Genomic DNA, 23,994 nt, shown 5'->3' with positions numbered 1-23,994 from the left:
TAGTATCCCTGACCGTTGGCCTCCCCATCTAACCCCAAATTTGGCAAACTATATCCGTCTTTCTTCTCCCACATTATTCTTCTCCTGCTTATTATCATTTAATCACAGATGTTTATGGAGCACCAAATATGTTCCAGATACTGCTCTCGGTACGGAGGATAAGTCAACAAAACAGACAAAACAGATAAAAAAAAAAGGAGAATGTGTGCAGGGATGCTGAAATCAACAGTTCAATGACAGTTGCCCAGATCAACTGAAGTCTGAGTCTAGCAATAGGAGTTTCCTTCAGACCCTTGTGAAAACTCCTGTCTGAGGACTTCGCTTCTACCAACCTCTCTGAAAGTGTGAAATAGATTACTTTATACATCATAACCAGCATTTATTTTATTTATTTAGCCTTTATTTTCTTTTTTTATGAAGATTGACACATTTTCCCAACTTGATTTGAAGCATCTTAAGAGCAGAAACTGTGTCTTATATTTCTGTGTCTAGAAGGACAGCACTGGGCACTAATGAGGCACTTCATAAAAGCTTATTGATTAGTGGATTGGTAAGTCAAATGCACAAACAGTATGCATAGAGGTGCAATATGAAGGCATTTTTATCTTGGTCAGAAGAAATCCAACATCAAGACTAGTCTCTGTGTCTCTGTTTATTTTAACTAATGTAGCAGTAAATACCTTCATTGAAATAGCTTTCTACTTCCTCAGATCATTTACAAAAATAAATCATATTAGTAAGGGCGATGATAATAGTATGTACCTCTCTCAAGTTGTGATGAGGTAAGGCACAAAGGGAGCTTGGAACAGTGAGCAGCACAGAGCAAACATGAAATGTCTCCTCTCCTCACCATCCGTAGCATCACTACTCATGGATTAGTTGTGAGGCTGTGCAGGGAAGTTAGAGCTGTAGAACCTGTTTGCCTGAATTCAGATGCTGGTTCCACCATTTCTAACTATGGGGGCCTGGATAAGGTACTTAACATCTCAATCCTCATCCACAAAAGGGGATACAAATAGCACCCACCTCAAAGGTTATTTGATGATTGCATGAGTAAACATTTACCAAATATTAGTTATAATTATTCAGCAAAAAGTCAATGAATGGCCATTATGCTGTCTGGACTCAGGGTTCAGAATACTGATGAGGACAAAGGAGACGCAGTCCCTGCCTGCACCCTGCCCCTCTTCTCCTACTCCCCAGGAGCCTGCAGTTCATAATACACTTCAGCATTATTGATTTGTATAGTTAACTCTAGAGCTAACTGCATAGAGTGCCTTGCAGTTCAGGAATCACATTCACACACATTCTGTCCTTCAGCCATTTCAACAACCCTACAAGACAGAGTTGGGAGCTACAAAATGGGAATAACTCCCATTCCCATTTTGTAGATGAGAAAACTGAGAGTTCAAGTGACTTAGGAATCTGGAAGTTTCTTGGATTTCAGATAGTAAAATTCCCCCTCCCACCCACCACCTCACCCCACGATTTGTCTCTACTAATCTCCATGCAAGGATGGATTTCAGTATAAAACTGCCTGGGTTCCTGAAGCATCCGGTGTGCAACCAGGAGGTGGGCAGTTGCACAATGATGTACATCAAGGCTTCTCCCACTTGAGCCTACATCAGTATCTTCTGGAGGGCTGGTTAAAACATCACTGGCCCCCAGTGAAAACATCGCTGGCCCCAGAAACTCCTCAGAGTTTCTGTTACAGTAGGTCTGAGGTGGTGCCTGAGAATGTGCATTTCCAAATAGTACTCAGGTGACGCCAAGGCCAATATCTCTGTGATGTAGACTTCCAATATATGTATGTAATATATGACTTAGTAGAACACTAGCAAGAAGGAAAGGGCCAATGAGGATGGAGTTCTGGGAAAGACCTCTTACACATTAAAAACTCCAGAAATGTTTGATATCTCTTTTGATGATTGCCTAATAAAAATATCCATATGTTAGTCTGGTAGCAGGACCAGTTTTATTGCAAGAAGGAAAAAAAAAAACCCTCCAAAATAAGAAACTAAACTGAAACGAAAAACACATGTTGACCTTTTCCCCTTCCCTGCATTTTTTATTTGCACAGTCTGTGTCATTCTGACTTCCAGCTAGCACCTGAAGACAAGCCAGGTCGCAAGGAAGGAAATTAGAGCCTTAACAAATTCCCCGATCACATGGAAAGCTAGAAACACAGGGACGTCCTCTAATATTGAAAGCTACCTTTTCTAAGTACCAGGTTCAATTTATTTTTAGGCTTTCAAAATTATCAGGTGGGTATTCAAGGCAATCTGCTCAATTGTAAATCTTACTTCAGAAAACTGACTTCCTAAGGACCCAAATCTACCTTTTCTATGACTTCACCCTTTACAACCACCCAGGGTAATGCAGAGAAGCCAAAAAGATGGGGTGGGGTTTTGGCACACCTTCAGGACCACATCATCAAAACATCCTTTCATGGATCATTCAAAACTCACGGCAAAGGAGAGTGAAAGGGAAGTATGCCACTGATGATTGCCTATAGAATCAAGGTGGTTATATAAACCAGCGGACATTCAGTTTTGTAAAAAAGAAAAAAATCATAATTTGTTATTTGTCAGTCAGGCTACACATAATCATCACAATTTCTCAAGCAAGTATCAGGATCAATCCTGCTGAGGAAACAGGGTTAATTAATCTTACTGCCTTCATACAGAAGTGGCAGGGAGAGGGCAAATGCTGCTCTATTTCTTTTCCAAGCCCTTCTCATGAGAGTGTGTGTGAGGCTCCCATAGCTCTAAATCAAACGGTACCCTGCAGGCAGGAAATCCATATTGGGAGCATGGGGAGGAAAGCAGGAGCCACTGCTGGCTTGGCAGTTATAACCCTCCTCCAGGTCCCTGTTTCCATTTCCCTTTTAAAGAAGAAGTTGGGTTTTTAATAATTCCCTTTTTAGTCACTTCCTTCTCATTGCCTTGCTAGGTCATTTCAGTGCACGCCTTCTTCACGGATCTATTTCTGGAAAAGATCAGAAGGAAAATGATCTCATTCACTAATTGGGAAGCCAAATGGGTATCCCCAGGGTTGGTTGGTACTTCTTTGTTGGGGGGGGGTGTCTCCCCACACTCCCTGGCTTTTTCTCAGGCAGCAGCCGCCGCAGGACCCTCTGGGGAGGCGACCACAGGCACACAGGTAATTAGCATCCTTTGCGTACTGAGCACTCCACCAAGGCTGAATGAGCCTGGGAAGAGGTAGAATAACCAGTTTCAAGAAATCCACAGGCTAATAAAAAAATATGAACTGAGAGGTCAGTATGATCTGAGAGCAGAAACTTAGAACTTTAACGTTGAACAGATCCTTAGAAATCTTCTAGTCCATGCATGCATTTTTGTAGACCTGTGATCCCTCCGCATGAGTGTAATTATGTATGTTTGCGTATTTTCCTGGAAAGAGGAAATTCAAGACACTCAAAAGACTCTCAAAATGCCCCATGGTCTGTAGAAGCAAGAAAAGTACAGGCCCAGGGTCCTGGAGAAGCTCATTTTCACCCCTTTCATACCATTCAGAAACATTCGAGGCTAGCCTGCATACTGCGTGCTTATGATTTAGAATCATATCCTTAATGCCAAACCCAGTGTCAAAAGTCACCAAAGGATCTAAGACATCTCCTAAGCCCAGCATTCATCACAAAATATTCTTTCACAGATTTCATGCCAAAGCTTAGGGAACAGCTGTAAACATCCCATTTGAGATGGTCCTAAAGTTCATCAACCTATTCAAGGCTATGAGAGACCCTGCAGTGAAGAAATTTATGGGATAGTATTGAAGTCCACTCTCTCTGTACCTTAGGGACCACTGGATCCTTGTTTTCCAGGAATGTCTAGTAACTTCCTATGTAGCTAAGGCATCTATATCCTGAAATTCATTTACCGTTCTTTTTGATTAAAGAACATGAATAGTGGAAATGTAAATAATTACTAAGGAACAGTGCATTATCCACCATTAACATCACAGTTATTTCTGTGTCTGAGAGAAGAGGCCATGAGGAGGTTTTGGTTTGCTAAAGAGGATTGGTTCAGAATAGCAGAACCCTGCTAAGTTGCAAGGTCTTCAGAGTTCCCTTCTTGGGGAGGTCTCTCCTGTCTGTCCCATCTAAGACAGCCACCACTATGATGTCTATCATCCCATTGTTTCTTTTAGAACAAAGTTTCTAAAAGACTAGACGTATCTTATCAAGACTTGACATATTTGTCGACTTGTACTTTGTCTCCCTCTTCCTCTAGTTCCCTTAGAATGTGAGATCCACAAAGGTAAAAGCCTTATATGTCCTGTTCACTGTCATAGTCCCTATACCCACCACAGGTTTGCAAAGAGTGAGTACTTCATGAATACATTTTGTATACATTGTATGTATATGTTACTGGGTGGGTAAAGAAGTTATGATTTATCCATCACTGTATTCTCAGTGCCTATCATTGGTGCTTGAAAAGATGTTTGTTGAATAGAAGACTGGAGAAGGGTGGTCTGCAATGCTTTTCATGCTCAAACCATGCTTGTGGGTATTAGGAGAAAATTGAGACTCCTTTCTCAATGAAATAATAGATTAGAATGCTTTCAGATTGAACTAAGCCTGGAAAAGATCTTCAAATATTAGAAGGAAGGATTAGAATTTAAGGTGACCTTTAAAAAACGTAGAAAGGGGGAGGTCATTAAAAGCAGGAAGATGTTTAAAATGGATAAAAATGCACTCCAACTGGCAGAAACAAGTACTAAAGGTACATAGCTATGGGCCCCAAGTCAGCGGCAAAGTACTACAACAAAATTGTAACATGAGGCAGGCGTATGTTGAGAATTATGAAATGAAAGCCTAGAGAGTAATCCTTCTACAAAACTTGGCATTGCTGAGGTTTTAATTAGAGTGGGAACTCAGATTTCATCCTCCTATTTTAAGACTCATTTGGAGAAGCTGGAACGAATCCAGCTAGGAGTAAAAAGAAAAAGAAAAAGAAAAAAAGAACAAAAAGAACAAAAAAGATTAACGGGATGGAAAATGGAGTTAAGATTTAGCCCCCCCGAGCCCCCGACCCCCACCGCCAAAAGCTAATAGTTGACTTATTTACCACTGTCAGGTATAAGAAGTGTTATTTTCACACGGAATATTGTTCCTCATCTCCACTGAGGACTAGACAAGGACAAACAGACTAGTGCTATACTGAAAGTGTTTCCACTTAAATACCAGGAAGAATTTCTTGATTGTAAAGGGGAAACATGCTGACCCAGGGCGCTGTGGGAAGCTGCCCTGGAGATCTTTAAATGTAGGATGACAACCATCTGCCTTGGAAGGCTTAGACAGAAACAGGGGACTGGACCTAAGGACCTCTTGGACTTCCTTCCATCTTTGATTTTGTGTTCAGAATCACAGCAGCTAAGCACCCCCATTCTACAGTAATCCTTCATTCCCGTCATAAGACAGACCCCGCACTGTCAAAATCCGAATGGTTTCCCCTGGGAGGAGCTCGATTGTTCTCTTCTGAATGGGAAGGAAACTGATAGTGTTGCTTCAGCTGCTTCCCCTCTCCAGCCCCCACAGAGAGAGGCCAGTTCTTGTCCTGATGGGCCTCCCCAAATACTGGAATGGGCCCGCTCTCCATCTTGTGTGGGATTAGAAAATGTGGATCCAGTGGAAGACAGTTGATACCTCCACGAATCAAGGAACATCAGAGCTGCAAGGCATTTCAGAGCTAATTCAGACCAATCTCCTTGCTACTCAACTGAGAAAACAGATATCTTGAAAAATTAAATGACTGCCTCCATGTTACATAGCCAGTTCTTTCTGTATGGGACTAAAATCCAGGCCCTCCAACTCCTTTTACTACACTGTCTCCTCACTATCTGTGTTTGTACTTCAGGTTGGAAAGAAAATTTTTCATGAGGCAAAATCTCTAAAACATACCATTTGTAGCTGAACGGTAGCTGAAAAAAATGAGCAAGGAAGAACAGAAATTCTACTAGTAGGTTATAGTTACCTGGCATCACTGTCCAGCATGAGTGAACAAGAATAGGTCACACAGGATCTCTAGAAGGTTAATTTCCCCATATGTAAGTGAGGCATTTGGACCAGGAACATTTTAGGGCTTATTCCAAATGTAGTTTAATCCAAATCAAAAATGTTTTGAATTCTATAATTCTAAATTTTAGTTAGAAAAATAATGACTAAAAACTCGGTTTCTGGTCTAAAGGAATGAGTTTTTTGGGAGATCATTTGTAATGTAACTGGACGATGCTCAGTTCTTTTGAGACTCCAAAATGACAATTTTATTTCTTCCTTCTTATTAAAAAAAACATTAAAAATTAAATATTGGGGTGGGGGGGTCATGATTTGGTTATCATGTGTACAGGGAAACTTCCAAACCTATTTCCTTGGGCTGCTGTCTCTCTGAGCTTTGGACCAGCACTAGTAATGAGCCACGGGAATTGTCTCCTGAATGCACCATTATGATTCAGTATCTCTAAAACCAAAGTCAACATCTTTGCCATTGACTAAAGTCAACTGAAGTCAAATCTTCCTTTGGACTTGTCCATGTCTGCACCACCATCCTCCTGATTATCCAGACTCAAAATTTTACAATTACTTTTGTTTACTTGCTCTTCCTTTCCCCTTTTATCCAGGTATGCAATATATTGTATCAAGTCTTATTTATCATAGCTCTCAGGGCTTCTGCAAAATTCCAGGCACTCACGACTCTCCTGGATCTAGTTTTTTCCTACCTTGGTTCATCTTTTGAAGGGCTAGAGCAAAGGGGGCAGGTAATGGAAAAAGGCAGTTTCAGGAGTCTAGAGTGACAAATAGGAGTAGGAAATAGTGGGGAAGCAAACTGTGGAGTCAACTAAGGAAAAGTCTGGTGCCCCAAATATTCAGAGCTATTGGGCATGGAATGTGGAAAGGGGTCACAAGCCATTTTATGTAGATAGTGGATAAACGTATGACCCAAGAAGACCAGAAAACCTGGGGACATCTGGTTTATACATGTACTATCTCATTTAATTATTACAACAATCCTATGAGATGAACACCATTATTATCCTCATCTCAAGCTGTGATCACCAAGACAGCATGGTACTGGCATAAAAACAGACACATAGACCAGTGGAACAGAGTAGAGAGCCCAGATATGGACCCTCAACTCTATGGTCAATCAATCTTCAACAAAACAGGAAAAAATATACAGTGGGAAAAAGACAGTCTCTTCAATAAATAGTGCTGGGAAAACTGGACAGCTATATGTAGAAAAATGAAACTCGACCATTCTCTTACATCGTACACAAAGATCAACTCAAAATGGATAAAAGACCTCAACGTGAGACAGGAATCCATCAGAATCCTAGAGGAGAACATAGGCAGTAATCTCTTCGATATCAGCCACAGCAACTTCTTTCAAGATATGTCTCCAAAGGCAAAGGAAACAAAAGTGAAAATAAACTTTTGGGACTTCATCAAAATCAAAAGCTTCTGCACAGCAAAGGAAACAGTCAAAAAAACAAAGAGGAAACCCACGGAATGGGAGAAGATATTTGCAAATGACAGTACAGACAAAAGGTTGATATCCAGGATCTATAATGAACTCCTCAAACTCATCTCAGAGTTGAAAACACCAAGGCTTAGAAAAGTCCAATAATATTTCTCAAGATAACCCAGTTATTAAGTGGCCAAGCCAGGATTTAAACTTATGTCTGCCCAAGTACCAAATCACTCAACTACAGTACTTTTCAATCAGAATATCAACTTCCTGACTAGATAGAACACAATGGGAGGAACTTAGTGCATTGCAGAGCATCTTCTAAGAGGAACTTAGTAGGGAAGAGTGGGGAAAAAAGCCAAGTATACCTCTTAACCCAATTACTTGATACACCATAGTGAGCAGTGCCAAAGCAGTGTATATATTTCTTTACCCTTTTTCAGAGTGACTTTCCACAGTAGCTTGACCTGATAAACAGAGTGAAATGGCAATGAATACTCTTTGTATTCTAAAAAGCCCACTATCCTCTCCATCATTTTTGAGTACTGGTGATTCTAATTATCATCTCTTGCAGTGCTTAGAAGTTTATTTATTGCTTTTGTCTTGTTTGACACCATCCAACAAAGACAGAAAGAAAAGGACAACTAAGGATAAAGACACTCTCTTGAGCAGTCATTCATTTGCTCTAACACATCTGGCTAATGCATAGGATGTGAAATTATTCAAGAAACATGACCACCAGGAGATTTATTAATGTTGTCATGCCCAACTTGGTCTAAAGCTTGGAACACAGTAGATCGGGATCTCATATGTGAGCAGAATGATAATAATAATATTAATAATAATGATAAATGTTGACTGAGCATCTACTCTGTGTCAGACACTGTGCTATGCATCACCAGTCATCCTATATCATCCTATAAGAACCTAAGAGGGAGGTATTGTTCCCATGTTTGCTAGCATGGAAAAAGGTTCAGAGATCACAGAGCTGATGAAGTGATGCTGCCAGAATCGCCATCTGCATCTGGCTGACATAAGAACCACCTTTGCTTTTTGCAGGGTATATGTGAACATCTATGTGATATGACTTAAAGATTTCTGGGATGGTCCTGCTGGCAGGGATTTCTTTTCATTGTCCAATATCCATTCTCCCTCCTTCCATGATAATGGAAACATTCATTTTCATCTGATTATATTTCCCGGCCTCCCTTGAAGCTCTGTGTGATCATTTGCTCAAATTCTAGACAGTGAAATATAAGTGAAAGTTTCACAATACAGCTTCTGGGATCCTTCCTAAAAAGACAAACAGCATGTATCCTTTTCTTCTTAAAAATCTTCCAGTTGGAAGGAGTGTTGTTCTAAGATACTCCAGCAGCTATCTTCGGCCATGTAGATGAGGACCACACTTGTAAGCATGGTGAAACAGAAAATTAGAAGGAACCTTGGTACCTGAGCTGCTCTGGTCAGCTGATAGTTCAGCAGCTCTGAACTATGTATCTTGGGGCTTGTATGTGAGAGAGAAATGAACTTCCATGTTGGCTAAGTCAATGTAACCATGGAATTGTTACTTGCACAGAGTCTTAATGATAACTACTTCTTTAAAGAGCAAAGTTTATTGAAGGTCACTGGCTTATTATTAGAGCCTCAAATGACCTCTTTATGGCTTTGTCCCATTGGATTAGATATATTTATACAGAGCTTCTGGGAAGGAAGGTAACAGATCATTCAGGGTGCATGAATGGAGTAGGAAGAAGTATAAAATAGGCAAGCCTGACCGTCCTATAATTCTGTGGCAGGGTTTACCAGGTGCTGCTACAGAGGGTGCAGTGGGGGAGGGGTCAGGATGAAAGAGGCAGAAGAGAGTTAGGGCCTCCCTTGCGCTTGACATTATGGAAGAGGCCCAATTTATACTTTGTCTACTTAACAGTTTAGTTCAGGGACTGTTCTTTTCTAAGAAATTCACCCAGATCTGTGATAACACAGAGCAAAAGTTCAGGTTACATCAGTATTGGACTAACGGTGATGATGACACCTTTGTATCAGCAATACTAGGCTGAAACAGAAGAGTGAGGGTCACATAATAAAGCATTCTCCCAATGCTGCCCTAACTTCACAGGAAAACAGAGTAGCCCCTTCCATGAGCAGTTGTTCATGGACTCATTCACTCATAAATTCATCCAACAAATTATGGATTAATTATTAAGAGAATATTAAGGAAATTTAAATCTATGGTGACAAAATAATTTCTTTTTTTAAAGTTTTTTATCAGCAGGAAATATGTGTATTATTTGTAATAATATTGGCCTTATTTTTTATTAACATATAATGTATTATTTGTTTCAGGGGTATAGGTCAGTGAACCATCAGTCTTACACAATTTGTAGCATTCACCATAGCACAAACCCTCCCTAATGTCTGAGAGAATAATTTCTAATCAGGATAGTCTTCCTATAGAACTAAGACGGAATTCAGTTTTAAAACAAGTCACTTTAAAAATCAAACACAACTTTTTGTTACCTGCCATTTTTAAGATGCACCATCTTAAGTGTTGTAAGGTATGTGAAAATAGTTGGGTAATGCAAAACCCTTGCTTTCAAGGAGTTTATGACCCAGCAGGGGATGGGATAACCCATTAATAACCATAATAAAAAGTAGAATAAGTCTAAGTGTCTGAGCAGGTACAAGGTACCATAGAGGTTCTAAAGAATCCTGCTGAATAACTAAGGCATGATCTCTCTTCGTAAGAGATGACCATATCATGGGTTGGTCTAACACCCCATTGCTATGCTTTTCTGTTTGTAAACCAGGGTGGGGTAGTAAAGTTGGGGGCTTTCAGCAGAGTCCTTCTGTCAAGATGTTAAAGAGCAGAGGGATTTTATGAGTTTGAAGGTTTTTTGCAAATTTATAATTCTATAGTCCTTTTATCTCCACTTTTTAAAAGATTTTATTTAGTTATTTTAAAGAGAGAGAGAGAGAGAGAGCACAAGCAGAGGAGGAGGGGCAAAGCGAGAAGGAGAAGCAGACTCCTGAGCAGAGAGCCTGATGTGGGGCTCAATCCCAGGACCTCAAGATCATGACCTGAGACACAGTGAGGTTCTTCACTGACTGAGCCACCCAGGTACCCCCTCTATCTCCATTCTTGACAGAAACTCTTACCTTATGGTCTACCAAGAGTTTCTAAGTCCTGTCATATTTCTAAGTCTTGTCACTATGGTAAAAATGAAGCACAAACATGGGTAGGCACAGGGACCTCTGAGGGACTACACCTTATGGGTTCTCCTTTTCATCTCCAGTAAATGTAAGGCAGAGAGAAGGGAGAGGGAGAGAGAGAGAGAGAGCGAGCAAAAGGAGATATTCAGCCACATTAAATGAGAACTCTCAAAAGCATTTAGTAAAGTGATAACTTTTTCTGAGCTGAGAAAATCCATCCAGAGTGTATCTGTTTTACAAGTGTGGATTTTCACATAGTAGATTCTCTAAAGAGGAAGCACTCTTTTCCAGGGCTTTTATATTATTTCCCTATCACTCTTTCCCTAGCTGAATTTCATGCTTTTCTTGCCCAATTCACTCATTTGCTGCTTAAAGCTAAAAATCTCCTTACTTTTACACAACTCTCATAGAAATTGCTCCATTACAGAATAAAAGAGCAACACAAAGAGCTAAGTGAACTATTTTGGCTGTGATAGGAACCGTATTTGCCTTTTGGCACTGCTTTCTGACTTTCTTTGTGAAGTCTCTCTTGCTCTGATGGCCCCAGCAGCTTTCTGCATGAACAGAAACACAGACACCAGGCAATGCTCCACTTGGAGACAAATGGACACCCAATAGCTCTGGGACTAAATTAGACCTGATAAAACACTGCTTTTTTGGACTTCTCAATCTCTTTTCACCTCCCATTTGAAGGCCAGGGTTTTCAACCCAGAATTTTGAACCATCTCCTTTAGAGATTATGATTTTTACTCTATGTTGGCAAATACAGATAAAGGACACATTGGCTCTTCTTTCAGGTTTATTTGGTGTACTTAAACAAGTTCTCTCCTGTTCTTGATTTTATTTTCCCAAGTTCTACATTGGCTCTTCTTTCAGGTTTATTTGGTGTACTTAAACAAGTTCTCTCCTGTTCTTGATTTTATTTTCCCAAGTTCTACATGCTGTTTATCAATATCCTATCCTACTATCTATGCAACTAATTTTGACTCATCCTTTCTGTTCTAATAAGACTCCAATAACACCTTGTGTAAATTTTCGGAAGAGAAGTCTTTGGTCATTTCTCCTAAAATTCTGTTAATTACAGGATTTGGGGTCTAGGGATACAGAATCACAAAGGTTTAGTCTTGAGTGAAGCTTCAGATGATCTTGTATAGCAGGTTAGTCTGTGACAGTGTCAGAGAACAAAGAAAAGGATTTTGGAAAACCAGAAAGTCTACTGGTAAGAAAAATAAACAATGTCAAAATGCATATTCTAATATATCAAGTGACTCAGTTTCATATCTAATTTGATATGACTTGATCAATGGTTCTCTACATTAAATCTGACTTGTCTCTTCCCAGAACTCATCTAGGTAAATCGTTCGGCTCCTAGAATGGGATTGAGTTCATCAATGAAGTTGAATCAAAACCTGTGACTTCCTTACAGATTCAGTCAAGAACCAGAGACTATTGCTCTCCCTTGCACAAGGCACTTGGATATTTATCAAACAAGTAATGTGAGACTTACCCAGTGTTTCCTACCATTCTCTATTTTGTTTGTTTACACAGAATAGGTAATAAATTTACACAGAATAGGTAAATAAATAAATAAATGGTTTCTTTTACTTAACACCTCAGGAACTGTGGGCTCTCCCAGGACAAGAGACTCCGGTGTACATGGAATATCCGAGTATGTATAGTAAAACAGAGGAGAACAATGAGTCTGACTCCTGATAGAAGCAAACTGGTCATGAAATTTAAGCTGCCTCCTTTGATTGTCTGGGATAAGGAGAGGAAAGAGCAGGAACCCAACTAACCCTGACATCGAGGCTTCTTTGCCATGAGACATCTAAACCAATGCCTGTAACAGTGGGTGTGCAACCAATGCCTGCTATAGAGGGCAACAATAATAAGAGAGGGTAAGGAGAAAAAGATGGGGGAATGATTAGAAAAAATATTCTAATGATTAGGAAGAAAAGAAATCTTGGGGACTGTACTGTATAGTTCTCCCCCCAGACAAATACAGAGCATAAGGGTCTCACCATTTCTTGGACTTAGGAGCTTTCTGGTTCAACTCTAAGTGCCTCAGACAGCAAAAGTGTCAGTTTGGTTCAGCTCTAAATTTGCAATACTGCTTCAGAGCCTGGCATATAATAGATGCTCAGTAAATAACAGTGCACTCATCCGTCACATTTCAGCACTCAACTGTGCACATCTCAATTTGTTAGTGTTAGCCTTGACAATTAGATAATTGTAGGCCATTCCACATGCTTGTCTGACATCCTTCCAAAGGCATCACACTGTGCTTAGTTGTTGTTATTGACTCTTTGAACTTAGAGGTAACTCATGACAAACATTAAAAGGATACTTTTTTAAAAAGATAAGACTTTCTCTTCCTATTGGGTAACCCCACCTATGGGAGAAAGAAATCTTCCAGGCCAGAAAAGAGCTGGGTGGAAGAGGGAAAGATTGGGGCTGAAATCTGTCTGAGCAACCTGGACCTCAGATATATCTAAGCAGCAAAGCAATTTAAGGATGTGACCATAAAAAGAAAACAGCACCTGCCTTGCTGAGCAGTCTAATCTGGAAATTGCTGGGTTAGCAACACGTTGCACCCTGTGAAAGCTTGTGACTTCAACGTGAAAAAACAGAGGTTTTAATTAAATTGGGTGTTTTTGAGTCTCCCACAGGGAGTTGGGATTTGGGGGTTGAGAAACCGAGAACTTCATTAGAATAAAGGGAGCCTTCTCAGAAATCCTGGAACCCCACAGCCCTTGGTGAGATACTTTATCCACATGTGGCCATGTTTAAAGCACTGTTAGAGTTAGCATTCTTTTGCAGCCAAGCAGGGTAACCCTGGAATGGTGTTCTTGGTCTGTGGTCTAGGATTGTCCACATTGTGCTTTTCCAAATGGTTTTTGATGGGCTGTAGGATTTCAGGAGTGGAAGTGTTCCCTGTAGGACTCAAGATTTCTTAGTCTTTTGTTGTTGTTGTCTTGAATTTGGAAAGATGATACAAATGGGGTATGGTGGGATTAGGGAACATTTCTCCAAGCTTCAGCCAGTAGACTTTGATATTCAATTCAGCTATGTTAATTGAGCACTTTGTTTCTTTCCATTTTTTTTTTTAAAGATTTTATTTATTTATTTGACAGAGAGATCACAAGTAGGCAGGGAAGCAGGCTCCCCACTGAGCAGACAGCCCGATGCGGGGCTCATCCCAGGACGCTAAGATCATGATCTGGGCTGAAGGCAGAGGCTTTAATCCACTGAGCCACCCAGGCGCCCCAATGGAGCACTTTCTACATGAAAGCACTATCCCAGGGTCTGAGGGTATAAAAGGAGATATGAAGACAAGTCTGACCTATAGAAGCACATAAATGAGCACATAAATTTAACTCTAATATAAGTAAGATTGGAAAAATTACTGTAAATACAAGCAAAGAGGAACTTGGAGTAGGGAAAGATAAATTCTTCCAACTCAGTGGAGTTGGAAGAGATTTCACTAAAGAAGGAATATATGAGCTTGCCCTTAGAAATTACCTAATATTTCCTCAGCTAGGGAAAAGGGAATGGAAGAAAAAGCAAAGAATAAAAGCATGCTATGGGCAGTATGCTAAAAGGCTATCAGGTACAATGGATGCTGGGGGCAGCTGCTGAATTGAAACCATGGTTTTGTTCCTCTTAGAAGCTATGTGTCTTTTATACACATTATACCCTTCTCTATGCCTCAGTAGTCTCACTTTATTTTATTTTATTTTTTTTAATGATTTTATTTATTTATTTGACAGACAAGTAGATCACAAGTAAGAAGGCAGAGAGAGAGAGAGGAGCAAGCAGGCTCCCTGCAGAGCAGAAAGCCCGATGTGGGGCTCGATCCCAGGACCCTGGGATCATGACCTGAGCTGAAGGCAGAGGCTTTAACCCACTGAGCCACCCAGGCGCCCAGTAGTCTCACTTTAAAGTGAAGATTATGGTAGTATACACTTCACAGTTTTGTTGTGAGGATTTAAAGAACAAATACATATTAGTGCTTAGAATAGTAGCAAACATATAATAAATGCTTAGAAAGTTCTAGTTATTATTAATCTTCAATATGAATGTTTCTCTAACCTATCTTTTTGGGCTTATTTTACACTATTCTCCACAAGCATGCTGCCCCAACAACTGGCTGGATGGCTTATGCATGTGCAAAGATGCCCTGTATTTTGCTGTTCATGGCTTTTCCACTAAGTTGTTTTCTCTACCTAGAATTTCTCCATCTATCAAAATCCTATCTATTCAAAGCCTCTCTTAAACACCAGATGTAACTTCTAGACAAATGTTAGTATCCTTATTTCGCTTCACAGGCATCATGGTAAATTTTCGGAAGCTTCCTTTCTGAAACTTCCCATTAACCAAAGTTACTACTGACTTTCTGGAGTGATTCGTGAGGTCTGAAGAATGTGAGGGTTTTCCCTTCCTTTTCCCTAGGGGGAGGGGAGGGCAGATTCATCTATCTGCTGTTTCTAGATTTCCCTGAAAGATGACAGCAACACAAATGGAACAAGGTAAACCTGGTCTCTTGAATGTGCTAATGTTTTACCTAACCCAACCTGGAGGCCATTGCCACATTTGTGAAGAAGACAGGACTCAGAGAGAGCTCTTCGTGAAGTTCCCAAGAACATTCAGCCTATTTTAGAATGGAGAAGGGTCTCATCTCCTCAATTTTGAAAAGTGTATCATAGATCGAGCTAGAGGAGTGATCCAAGGGGAGGAGGATGGAAGATTCCCCATCAAAGAGTCATCAGGTTCAATGGCCAACACTGGAGGGAGAGTTTGGCTGTTGGAGAGAATCCTAAATACTTGACTGGGAATGCAAGACTGAGTGGGAAGAAGCCTTTCCTATTTTCTGTTTACCTATCTGTCTGGGAACAAATGCATGATCTCAGTCTCATGTTTTCACATCCAACTGTGTCAGAGTCCACCATAAGGCAGTGCTCAGTAGAGAAGTTCAGGCCTAAATATGCAAGGTCTGGAGGTTTGTTCACATTCAGCTCTCTCAAGCCTGGAGAATTTTGGCTCAGTGTGGGGGAAGGGAATGAGAATAAGAGAGGACATGGCCCCAGCCACCCACTGTGGCATTCCTGGGTTTTGATTAAAGAAGAAAATATTGGCTCTGACATTCTCGATTTTCAAGATCCAAATGTATTTTGACTTTTTAGAAGAAACAAGGGTTCAGGTTTCGCGGGAATGATCCTGCTCAGAACTTCTGACTCAAAACCTAAAGCTGCTCGGCTTCTTAGTAGTTGAACGCACAGCAAGTGCAGTTAGCAAAGTGACATTGCAATGGCTGTGAGTTGCACAACAGCATGATGTCAGCCTTCTGATGAGAGCTGGGCTGTTGAGCAATGCCACTTGGAAGAGAGAGGTCACACACAGAAACCTGTCCAACAGTTCTAAGAATTTTATATCTTTAAAAATATTCAATATATTTCTCTATGTGTTGGGGCCTAGGCTTTCCAAATCCCTGATTAGTGTTTTTCCAGAAATCTCCCTTGAATCTTGGGTCAGGAAGTGAGTTTCCAGTTGACAAGTTAAGCTCACTTTAAAATATCCTGCAGTGAAATCAGGATAGGGCATTTATTTATTTTTTATTTAAGAAAAATTTTTTTTAAAGTTTTCAATTTTTTTATAAACATAAAATGTATTATTAGCCCCAGGGGTACAAGTCTGTGAATTGCCAGGTTTACACACAGGATAAGGCATTTAAAGTGGTGGAGGAATTTCCCAGAAAGATCCCTGCTCATTGCACCTGCCCTCTCTTCCCAATTACTCTCACCTACAGTCTCTTTCTTAATGCTGAGTCTTGGATAGTTGAAATCAAGAGTCTCCAAGAGGCAAGGTAGTTTAGACTCAGGTAAGGTTTACCATTCCCTCATCTTAGCAGGCAAGAGACACGCATTCCATTGCATTCTATCATGCCTGGTACAGCAGCACCCTGCTGCTCCATCCACAAACCATCTTCCCAGGATGAACCTAGAAGACGGCTTGAATGGGAAGCTACCACTTCTCTTTCTGGCCCTGGGAAGAAATGAGTCATGGACATGAGCAGAGGACAAGGAGTTGGCTAACCAGACCTAAAGAGTTGGGATCCTTCTAGATATTGCTCCATATAGAATGAAAGGAAAATAGCTGCATATCTGACAAGTGCTAAGTAGCAACACCCTATGGGATATGACCCTTCGTCTACAAATCTTTTACTTTGGCCCTTCAGTCATTATTCTAATATTTGTTTGCTAAGGACCTATAATTTGGTAAAGAGTCTCCTTCATGAAAAGGCAAACTTTTGTTTGCCTGGGGTATGGTGACCATCTTGGGAGCCTCCAAGAAGAGTTTTACCTCTTTTGCATTCCTAACACTGATATTCAATTTATTCAATTTTTCCATTTAAAAAGTGCTGTGTGTGTGTGTGTGTGTGTATTCTAATCTAGAAGATAAAGAGAGATCCTGAGGAAGTGATGAAGTATGAAAAAATGTACTTCAAAGACTAAAAGTGGATTCTAAACACAAATGTCTTCATTTAGGGAAAATTAGAGAAAACACCCCAGGGAGGAAAAGGTATCAAATCTAACAGTTAGCATGTAATAATATTTTGTCAGGAGTTTTTCCCTAATTTCAGTTCAACTACAGACTTTCAGCTAGAACTAATCTTCTAATCAAAAGGGAACAAATCTATTTATAATTGACATAAATGATAGTCCTATTTATAGTTCTCTTTGGTGTTCCATGTTTCTCTGTGGGAGATTTTCCTGAAACAAAAGCCTACTTTTTGAAGCAACTGTGTTCCAGAGACAGCCTTGATCATTTCTGTTGCCCGAGAGATCTATTTAATTAACCTCTTATCCCTACTCACGGGATGGTGGAATGTGGGAAGCCCTGTCCGATAATACAGCTATTCCTACTTTTCCCCTTGTATTTCCAGCAAAAAGGGATACATGACCCACAAAGGAATGGCTGTCCCAACCTCTGGAGAAAGGTGCCTGAATGTCATTTTGGCTAACCCAGTCGCAACTTTAGAACATATTTTGCCTAGCACTCCATCAATTCAAACAACACCTCATTCAAGTTATCTGTAGAAACCTAGGCCTTAATTACCCAGAAACTATGGAATGACTCCAGAGGTATTATTTTGCCCGATACTCACAAACCCCCCCTTTTGGAGGTAGAACAGTTTTGATAGTACCCTATTTACAAAAAAGAGAATTACCTAAAGGCACTCAGCTTATAAGTATCAAAGTCTTCTCAGGGTGTTCAGGTCTCCTCACCTCATCATCAGAATTCCTTTTGATACCTAACATTGTCCCTTTGGTTAAAAAACACATCATATAAATATATATTTTTATATAAAATATGTATTTCAAATATACCCAAATATGCACAGTTAGATTTCTGTTTAATCTGGGAAAATATCTGTTTTGAGGACTCCTTGTGCTGAAAGAAAAGGAATCAATGCTGCGCATGTTCTCTGTGTCAGACCATGTCTGGACAGGGAAATACAGAGAATCAGATGCAAAGGGAACCTCATGACTCCAGGTAGAATTTGGATACATCATTGAGATTGAGTTGGAAAGATTGGCCTGGCAAATTCACAGAAGGAGGTTTTTTTTCACGTACTTCCCATCAACTCAAAGTCAAAGAAACTTGTTTGCCTATTTCTTGCCTCTCTCAAGGAACAGAGCACATCCATACCTCTACCTAGTTAAGAACCCAGGCAGACAGAAGGTATATGAAGGTGACAAATTCCACTTCCTTTTAAACATCAATGGAAAACCTCACAAGACTATACATATAGAGAGAAGAATGAAAATTCTCAATATTCATTTGGAAATTTAGTAAGCATGTTTTGACATCTGCCATGTCCAGGAGGAATAGAAAAAAAAAATGTCATTTTTATATTTTATTATTTATTTTAATGCTTTCAGTTTACCTTGATGATAATTTCTACACATGGGTAAATGTTGCATTCTTAACCAGACTGAAGTAACTTAAGGCAGGCTTTTATGTCATATCTGGAGAACATGGTGTGTGCTTGTTAATATATTAGTTGTCCCCACTTTCATTCTTGTTTTAGCTTTTTCTTGATTTCTACTACCATCCTGGGTACATATTAGTCCATAAAACACTGCCTAATTGAATTCTATTTTAGAAGAGTGGTTTTCTGCCTTTTAGTTCTTATTTTACAACTGGTCATTCTGATCAAAATCCGTTAAGTTGGATCCATTTCTGGAGCCACTAAGTTCTTTTTTTTTTTTTAAGATTTTTTTTTACTCTATTTGACAGAGAGAGAGAGATTACAAGCAGGCAGGCAGAGAACTAGAGAGCAGGCAGGGGGAAGCAGGCTCCCTGCCGAGCAGAGAGACTGATGCAGAGCTCTATCCCAGGACCCTGAGATCATGACCCAGCAAAAGGCAGAGGCTTAACCCTCTGAGCCACCCAGGTGCCCCTGGAGCCACTAAGTTCTGACTCTATAACCTTGAAACTTGTTGATGGGCTCTTCCTTCTGCCAGGGCAAACAGGAATGAGAGTGCCTTTCTGAGTGTTCAGTAACTCTGGAAATGGATATCTTTGAATGCAGTGTGCAAAGTTCTTTCTCTTTCATTTTTTTCATGGGTATTTGTGCTCTACCTGGCACTGGCTAAACTCACTGTTTCAGCACCCCCCACCCCCCACCCCCACCCCACAAAGACTGACTCCTGTAATTCTAACAAAGTTAAGCATACTAAAGGGTTTGCTGATGCTCCTTGTGAGACATGCAATAGGGATTTAATCAGAAGATCACAGCCAGCTTCCAACAGAAAGGATCATGTTCTATTTACCTAAATTCCCTCAGTAGTTTTCTTTAGATACAGCATTTCTCACTCTCTATCTGAAAATGCTTCAGAGTCCATGGGGACCTTCCAACTCAGCCATGTCTGCATTTCAAATGAGTTACTACCTTATTATGGGCACACACTACCAATCTAGGCCTGGGAGACTAAAGAAAAATGGATAGCTTAATTAATTCCATGCAGAAATTGACTGTGTTGTGTACAAGGGAGTATGTGGGATTTTACAGAAGATTAATAAAACAGTCGTCACCTTTGAGGAGCTTATAGCCAACCAGATGGTATAAAGCATGAACACTCACCAAAAAAACACAATATAGAATAGATTTTAAGTGTTGTAAGAGTAATAGTATTGTTATTCAGAGGAAAGAGAGTTGACATCTGGTAGAATTTTTTTTTTTAAAGATTTTTATTTACTTATTTGACAGAGATCACAAGGAGGCAGAGAGGCAGGCAGAGAGAGGAAGGGAAGCAGGTTCCCTGCTGAGCGCAGAGCCCATGTGGGGCTTGATCCCAGGACCCTGGGACCATGACCTGAGCTGGAGGCAGAGGCTTTTAACCCCCTGAGCCACCCAGGTGCCCTGGTAGAAGATTTTCCAGAAGAGGTGACATTTGAAAGAAAAAAAGCAGGAAGAAAACCCAGGAAAATAATATATATGGTAGGAAATCATCTAGGTTAGATGTTGGACTATGTAGGGAACACTTGTAAACTCAAATGCCTATAACAGCCAAGCAAATCCTGTAAAGGAGTCAGTGGGCCACACTAATGTAATAGAGAGTGGTGAAGATTTTGGTACTAATGTAGATGTAAGAGACAGATAATTCAAAGTTTTGTAAAAACACTGCATTTGCCAAACTAAATACTTCTGAAGATTGGATGCAATTTACAGACTGCCAGTTTTTGAGCTTTGCTGTAAGGAAATGTTAGAAAATAGAGTTGAAAAGTTAGATGGAGGTTTTATATAAAATGCCTTACTATCAAATTGTGGAATTTGGATTCAATTTATTTAGCCATGGATGGTCCCTGAAGTTGTTTAGAAAAGGAATAAAGTGATTAGAACTGTGCTTTAGAAAGATTAATTTCATGGGTGGGATGGCTGGTGTCAAGCAATATTGGACACAGAGCGATCATTGAGGAGGCTGTTGCAATAGTTCTGGTGAGTGATGAGGAGGACCTAAATAGTGATGGGAATGGAAGGAAGGACACATGTGTAATCTTCCAGTGAATTGGTAACAGCTGTTCTGGATCTTGGTGCAAAACAAACTACAATGCTACAACTCACTTTGTCTGAAGAGTTGAGTTTGACGGTCTCCATTGTCCTAAACACTTGGAGTGATTGCGTAACTTGTCCATTGAGTTGGCTGGGAAACTGGTCTTTCCTTCCTTACAAGGTCACTGTCCAAAAGCTCACTTACTCTTGAAGAAATATCCCTCTGATAGCCTCTAAATTATTGCATGTTCAGTTTTTCATACTTGGGCTCTTCCTTCACCAGGAAGACTTGATCATACTTTAAATTTTATCTGCACTATACCCTTGCTATGTTTGAGGAGAAAAATGAAACACTTTAAAGAAAAGTTTATGGAATCAGCAGTGGCTAATCTAATGTGTGGGTGATAGTACAAAGGCAATAAATGAGTGTTGTGTTGAATAAAGAAGAAAGGTGTATGGTTAATATCCAAAGAGATCTTGTATATCTGGGGAAGGGGTGGCACAGGTCCATGTATGCTGAGGCCCCATGGGTATGTAGATGAATAAAGCAAGCTTGTAAGGCACTGTGGTGGGCTAAAGGGGCACATATCCCACCTAAAAACCTCTAGCTAATAGCAGCTACTCAGGAATGCTGATTAGTACCACTAGATCACCTAACTTGCCAAAAATCTTTTAGTTTTTATAATTCCAAAATTTAGAAAGTGTATTTGTTGGTGCAAAAAAACCATGCTTGTGGCCTAGATTCAGGTAGGGTAGGAATAGGGCACAATTTTGTGATATCTGCTTTAAAGTAACTCTGTGAGGGTAGTAGGTATCTTTACTCATGCCTTTCATCATTAATGTTTTGCTAACAAGAGGGAACTCAATGGATGGTGTAGGTTCGAATAATATAGGGGAGGAAGAATTCTATCTGATCCAAGCTTGGGGTTCATGATTGATATTTAATGGGTTCTCACATACAAGTGAGAAATCTCTTTGAAGGCATGGCTTTATCCTCTCTATTAGCACAGAATAGGTGCCCAGTAAATGCTATTAATGATATTATTATAATTATATAATTATATTATTATATTATTGATTAATAGATTAATGCCATAATTTTACTTCCATACATTTTACTAAAGCTCTGAATAAAAAAAATGAAAGAAGAATTCTAGTAAAGAAACAATAATAGCTCTATGTCCAGTTGGATTTCTTAAATGATTTTAGAGATTTCCATGAAATAACAGAAAAAGTTAGTTTTGGAAAAGGTTCTAGAGAGTGCCTGGTCAACATTCTTTCAGTGGGTAGAGTGCTGAGGAGTAAGGGACGTTGCATTAAAATGCTGAGGATTAAGTCTAAATAAATTAAATATATAATTGTGAGCTAAGTCCAGTACTACCAATTGAATTGATTATAATCAGGAGGTGACAGATACTTAAAATTTAAGGAAAATATATATGAAAAAATTCTGAAAACTATATCTATGACTTACTTTTTTCCCTCTGGAGAATTGTGAAAAGAGATCATAGTGACCCCATTTCAGAAGTGGAATGTCATGGTTCAACTTAATATTATTGTTCCAATGGAAACAGGTTTTGAGACTCATGGGACTATTCACCAAATTTACCAAGTTATTTAGTGGTAAACCTCTGGGTAAACCCAGGATACCCAAAGTCCCTCATTCAAAGCCCTCCCTCTTTTTTTCTCGTGTCATTCAAGGAAAAGAAGTTATAAACTGGACCTCTCTCACTTTTACCTGCCTTACTGTGGGGTGAGGTCTTTCTGAACAAGCACGTCCTTTAGATATCTGGACTTTCATTAATGGGTTCAGTCTGGGGAACTTGTCTAGTTCCAGAAAGGGTCTAGTGAAGGCTTTCAACTGGGAGCCAGCTGCAGTTTTAAAGTTTACCCTTTATGTTCCAATAGGAGACAGAAACCCAGTTTTCTTAGCTCAAAACAATTTCTTTTAAATTCCAATAGCAAACCTAAAGGAACTAATCAACTCAGAGTCATAAGAAATAATATAAAAACCTGGCTAAACATGACAAAGGAAGCAATTTGATATGAGTAAAACACATTTGTCCACTCAATGCAATTAGAAATATTTTTTTTAAGGACTCTTGCTTGGCTGTTCTTATAAAATGTAACTATTGAAAAAGAAGCTGGCAAGATCTAAAGGACTGGATCTCAGTTCCTGGCCCCAGTGATGGGTTTGGAAATTGCAGCTACAGCAATTAGGAGTTCCAATTTCCAGTTCACAGAAGGTCAGCCCTTGGGGTTATCCTTGGAGCAGTTCTATACTTCCTCCCAGGAAAGTCTCTACCAACGCGAAGGAATTGGGGACTTGATATGGTTGAATCGGCATATATATTGTTAATGATCATAAACATGTTTGGCTCCAACACTTTTCAGCCCTGACTAGCTTGTGTTCTCTTTTCTAACAGATGAATCACCTACCAACATGTACCTGTTATTTTCTGTGATTCCCTAGACCAGGGCTCCTCAAATCCTGATGTGCATATGAATCCTCTGGCATCTGGTTTAAAATGCACATTTTGTTTTAATTAGTCTGGAGTAGAGCCCCTGATTTTGTGTTTCCAACAAGCTTTCAGGTTGCTTCGAGTAGCAAGGCTGTAGTCTTCATACACTATGAATACTATTACATAGTATTTTTACTATGTAATATGTGTGAGCTTAGAACATTTGTTAATCAAACCAAACTTTCCTATCATAAACAAGAGACTACTTCTTGCGACTTTCGATGGTCTTCAATAACGTCTGGTTTCTTCTAAGAAAATTCTCTGTTTATTATTGCCATTTTGTTGTTGTTGTTGTAGGAGGATATTGAAATCATTTATATTGACTGAAATAAATTACTTGATGGATGTCAGTGATCAGTACCTACTTTAGAACCAAGCAGAAGTAAGTTCTTCTGTGTCTATAGCTTACACAGCATAGTGTTTTCATGCAATGTTCCTAAACCCTGGTCTGGTTTCTCTGGTAAGGGAGATTTCCATAATTGCATGCAAAGCACTAGTAATCTACAGAAATGCCAGCCAGATTTGTGGCACTAATACCTTTTACAAGTCTTATGATTCTAATAACTCAGGGCCCACAGACTGTCTATCTTAAGGTAAGCCTGAAATGATGCTTATTGTATGAGTATGTCATTGATCTCTGAATCTATCCCTAAATATTTGTTCCATAGTGGGAGGCAAGAATCAGCTGAAAAGAAGGAATCTTTGGAAAGCCAAAAAC

The 23,994-nt window shown here is 39.7% G+C and overlaps 1 protein-coding gene and 1 long non-coding RNA gene across 6 annotated transcripts in view; one reads left to right on the top strand and one right to left on the bottom strand.

Annotated features, from left to right (window-relative positions):
* The window catches only part of LOC309868939, a 168,760-nt gene extending 156,643 nt beyond the window's left edge, over window positions 1–12,117 (top strand). Inside the window, exon 7 of the long non-coding RNA XR_014313888.1 lies at window positions 12,039–12,117. This is a non-coding gene — a long non-coding RNA (uncharacterized lncRNA). The remainder of the gene's footprint in view (window positions 1–12,038) is intronic.
* Window positions 1–23,994, bottom strand: part of IGF1 (insulin like growth factor 1) — a 78,253-nt gene that overhangs the window by 36,445 nt on the left and 17,814 nt on the right. The gene's annotated exons all lie outside the window — the stretch shown is intronic.

Source organism: Mustela nivalis (genome assembly GCF_964662115.1).
Source record: "Mustela nivalis genome assembly, chromosome: 7".
Taxonomy (NCBI): Eukaryota; Metazoa; Chordata; class Mammalia; order Carnivora; family Mustelidae; genus Mustela; species Mustela nivalis.
This window is presented reverse-complemented; position numbering and strand designations above follow the sequence as displayed.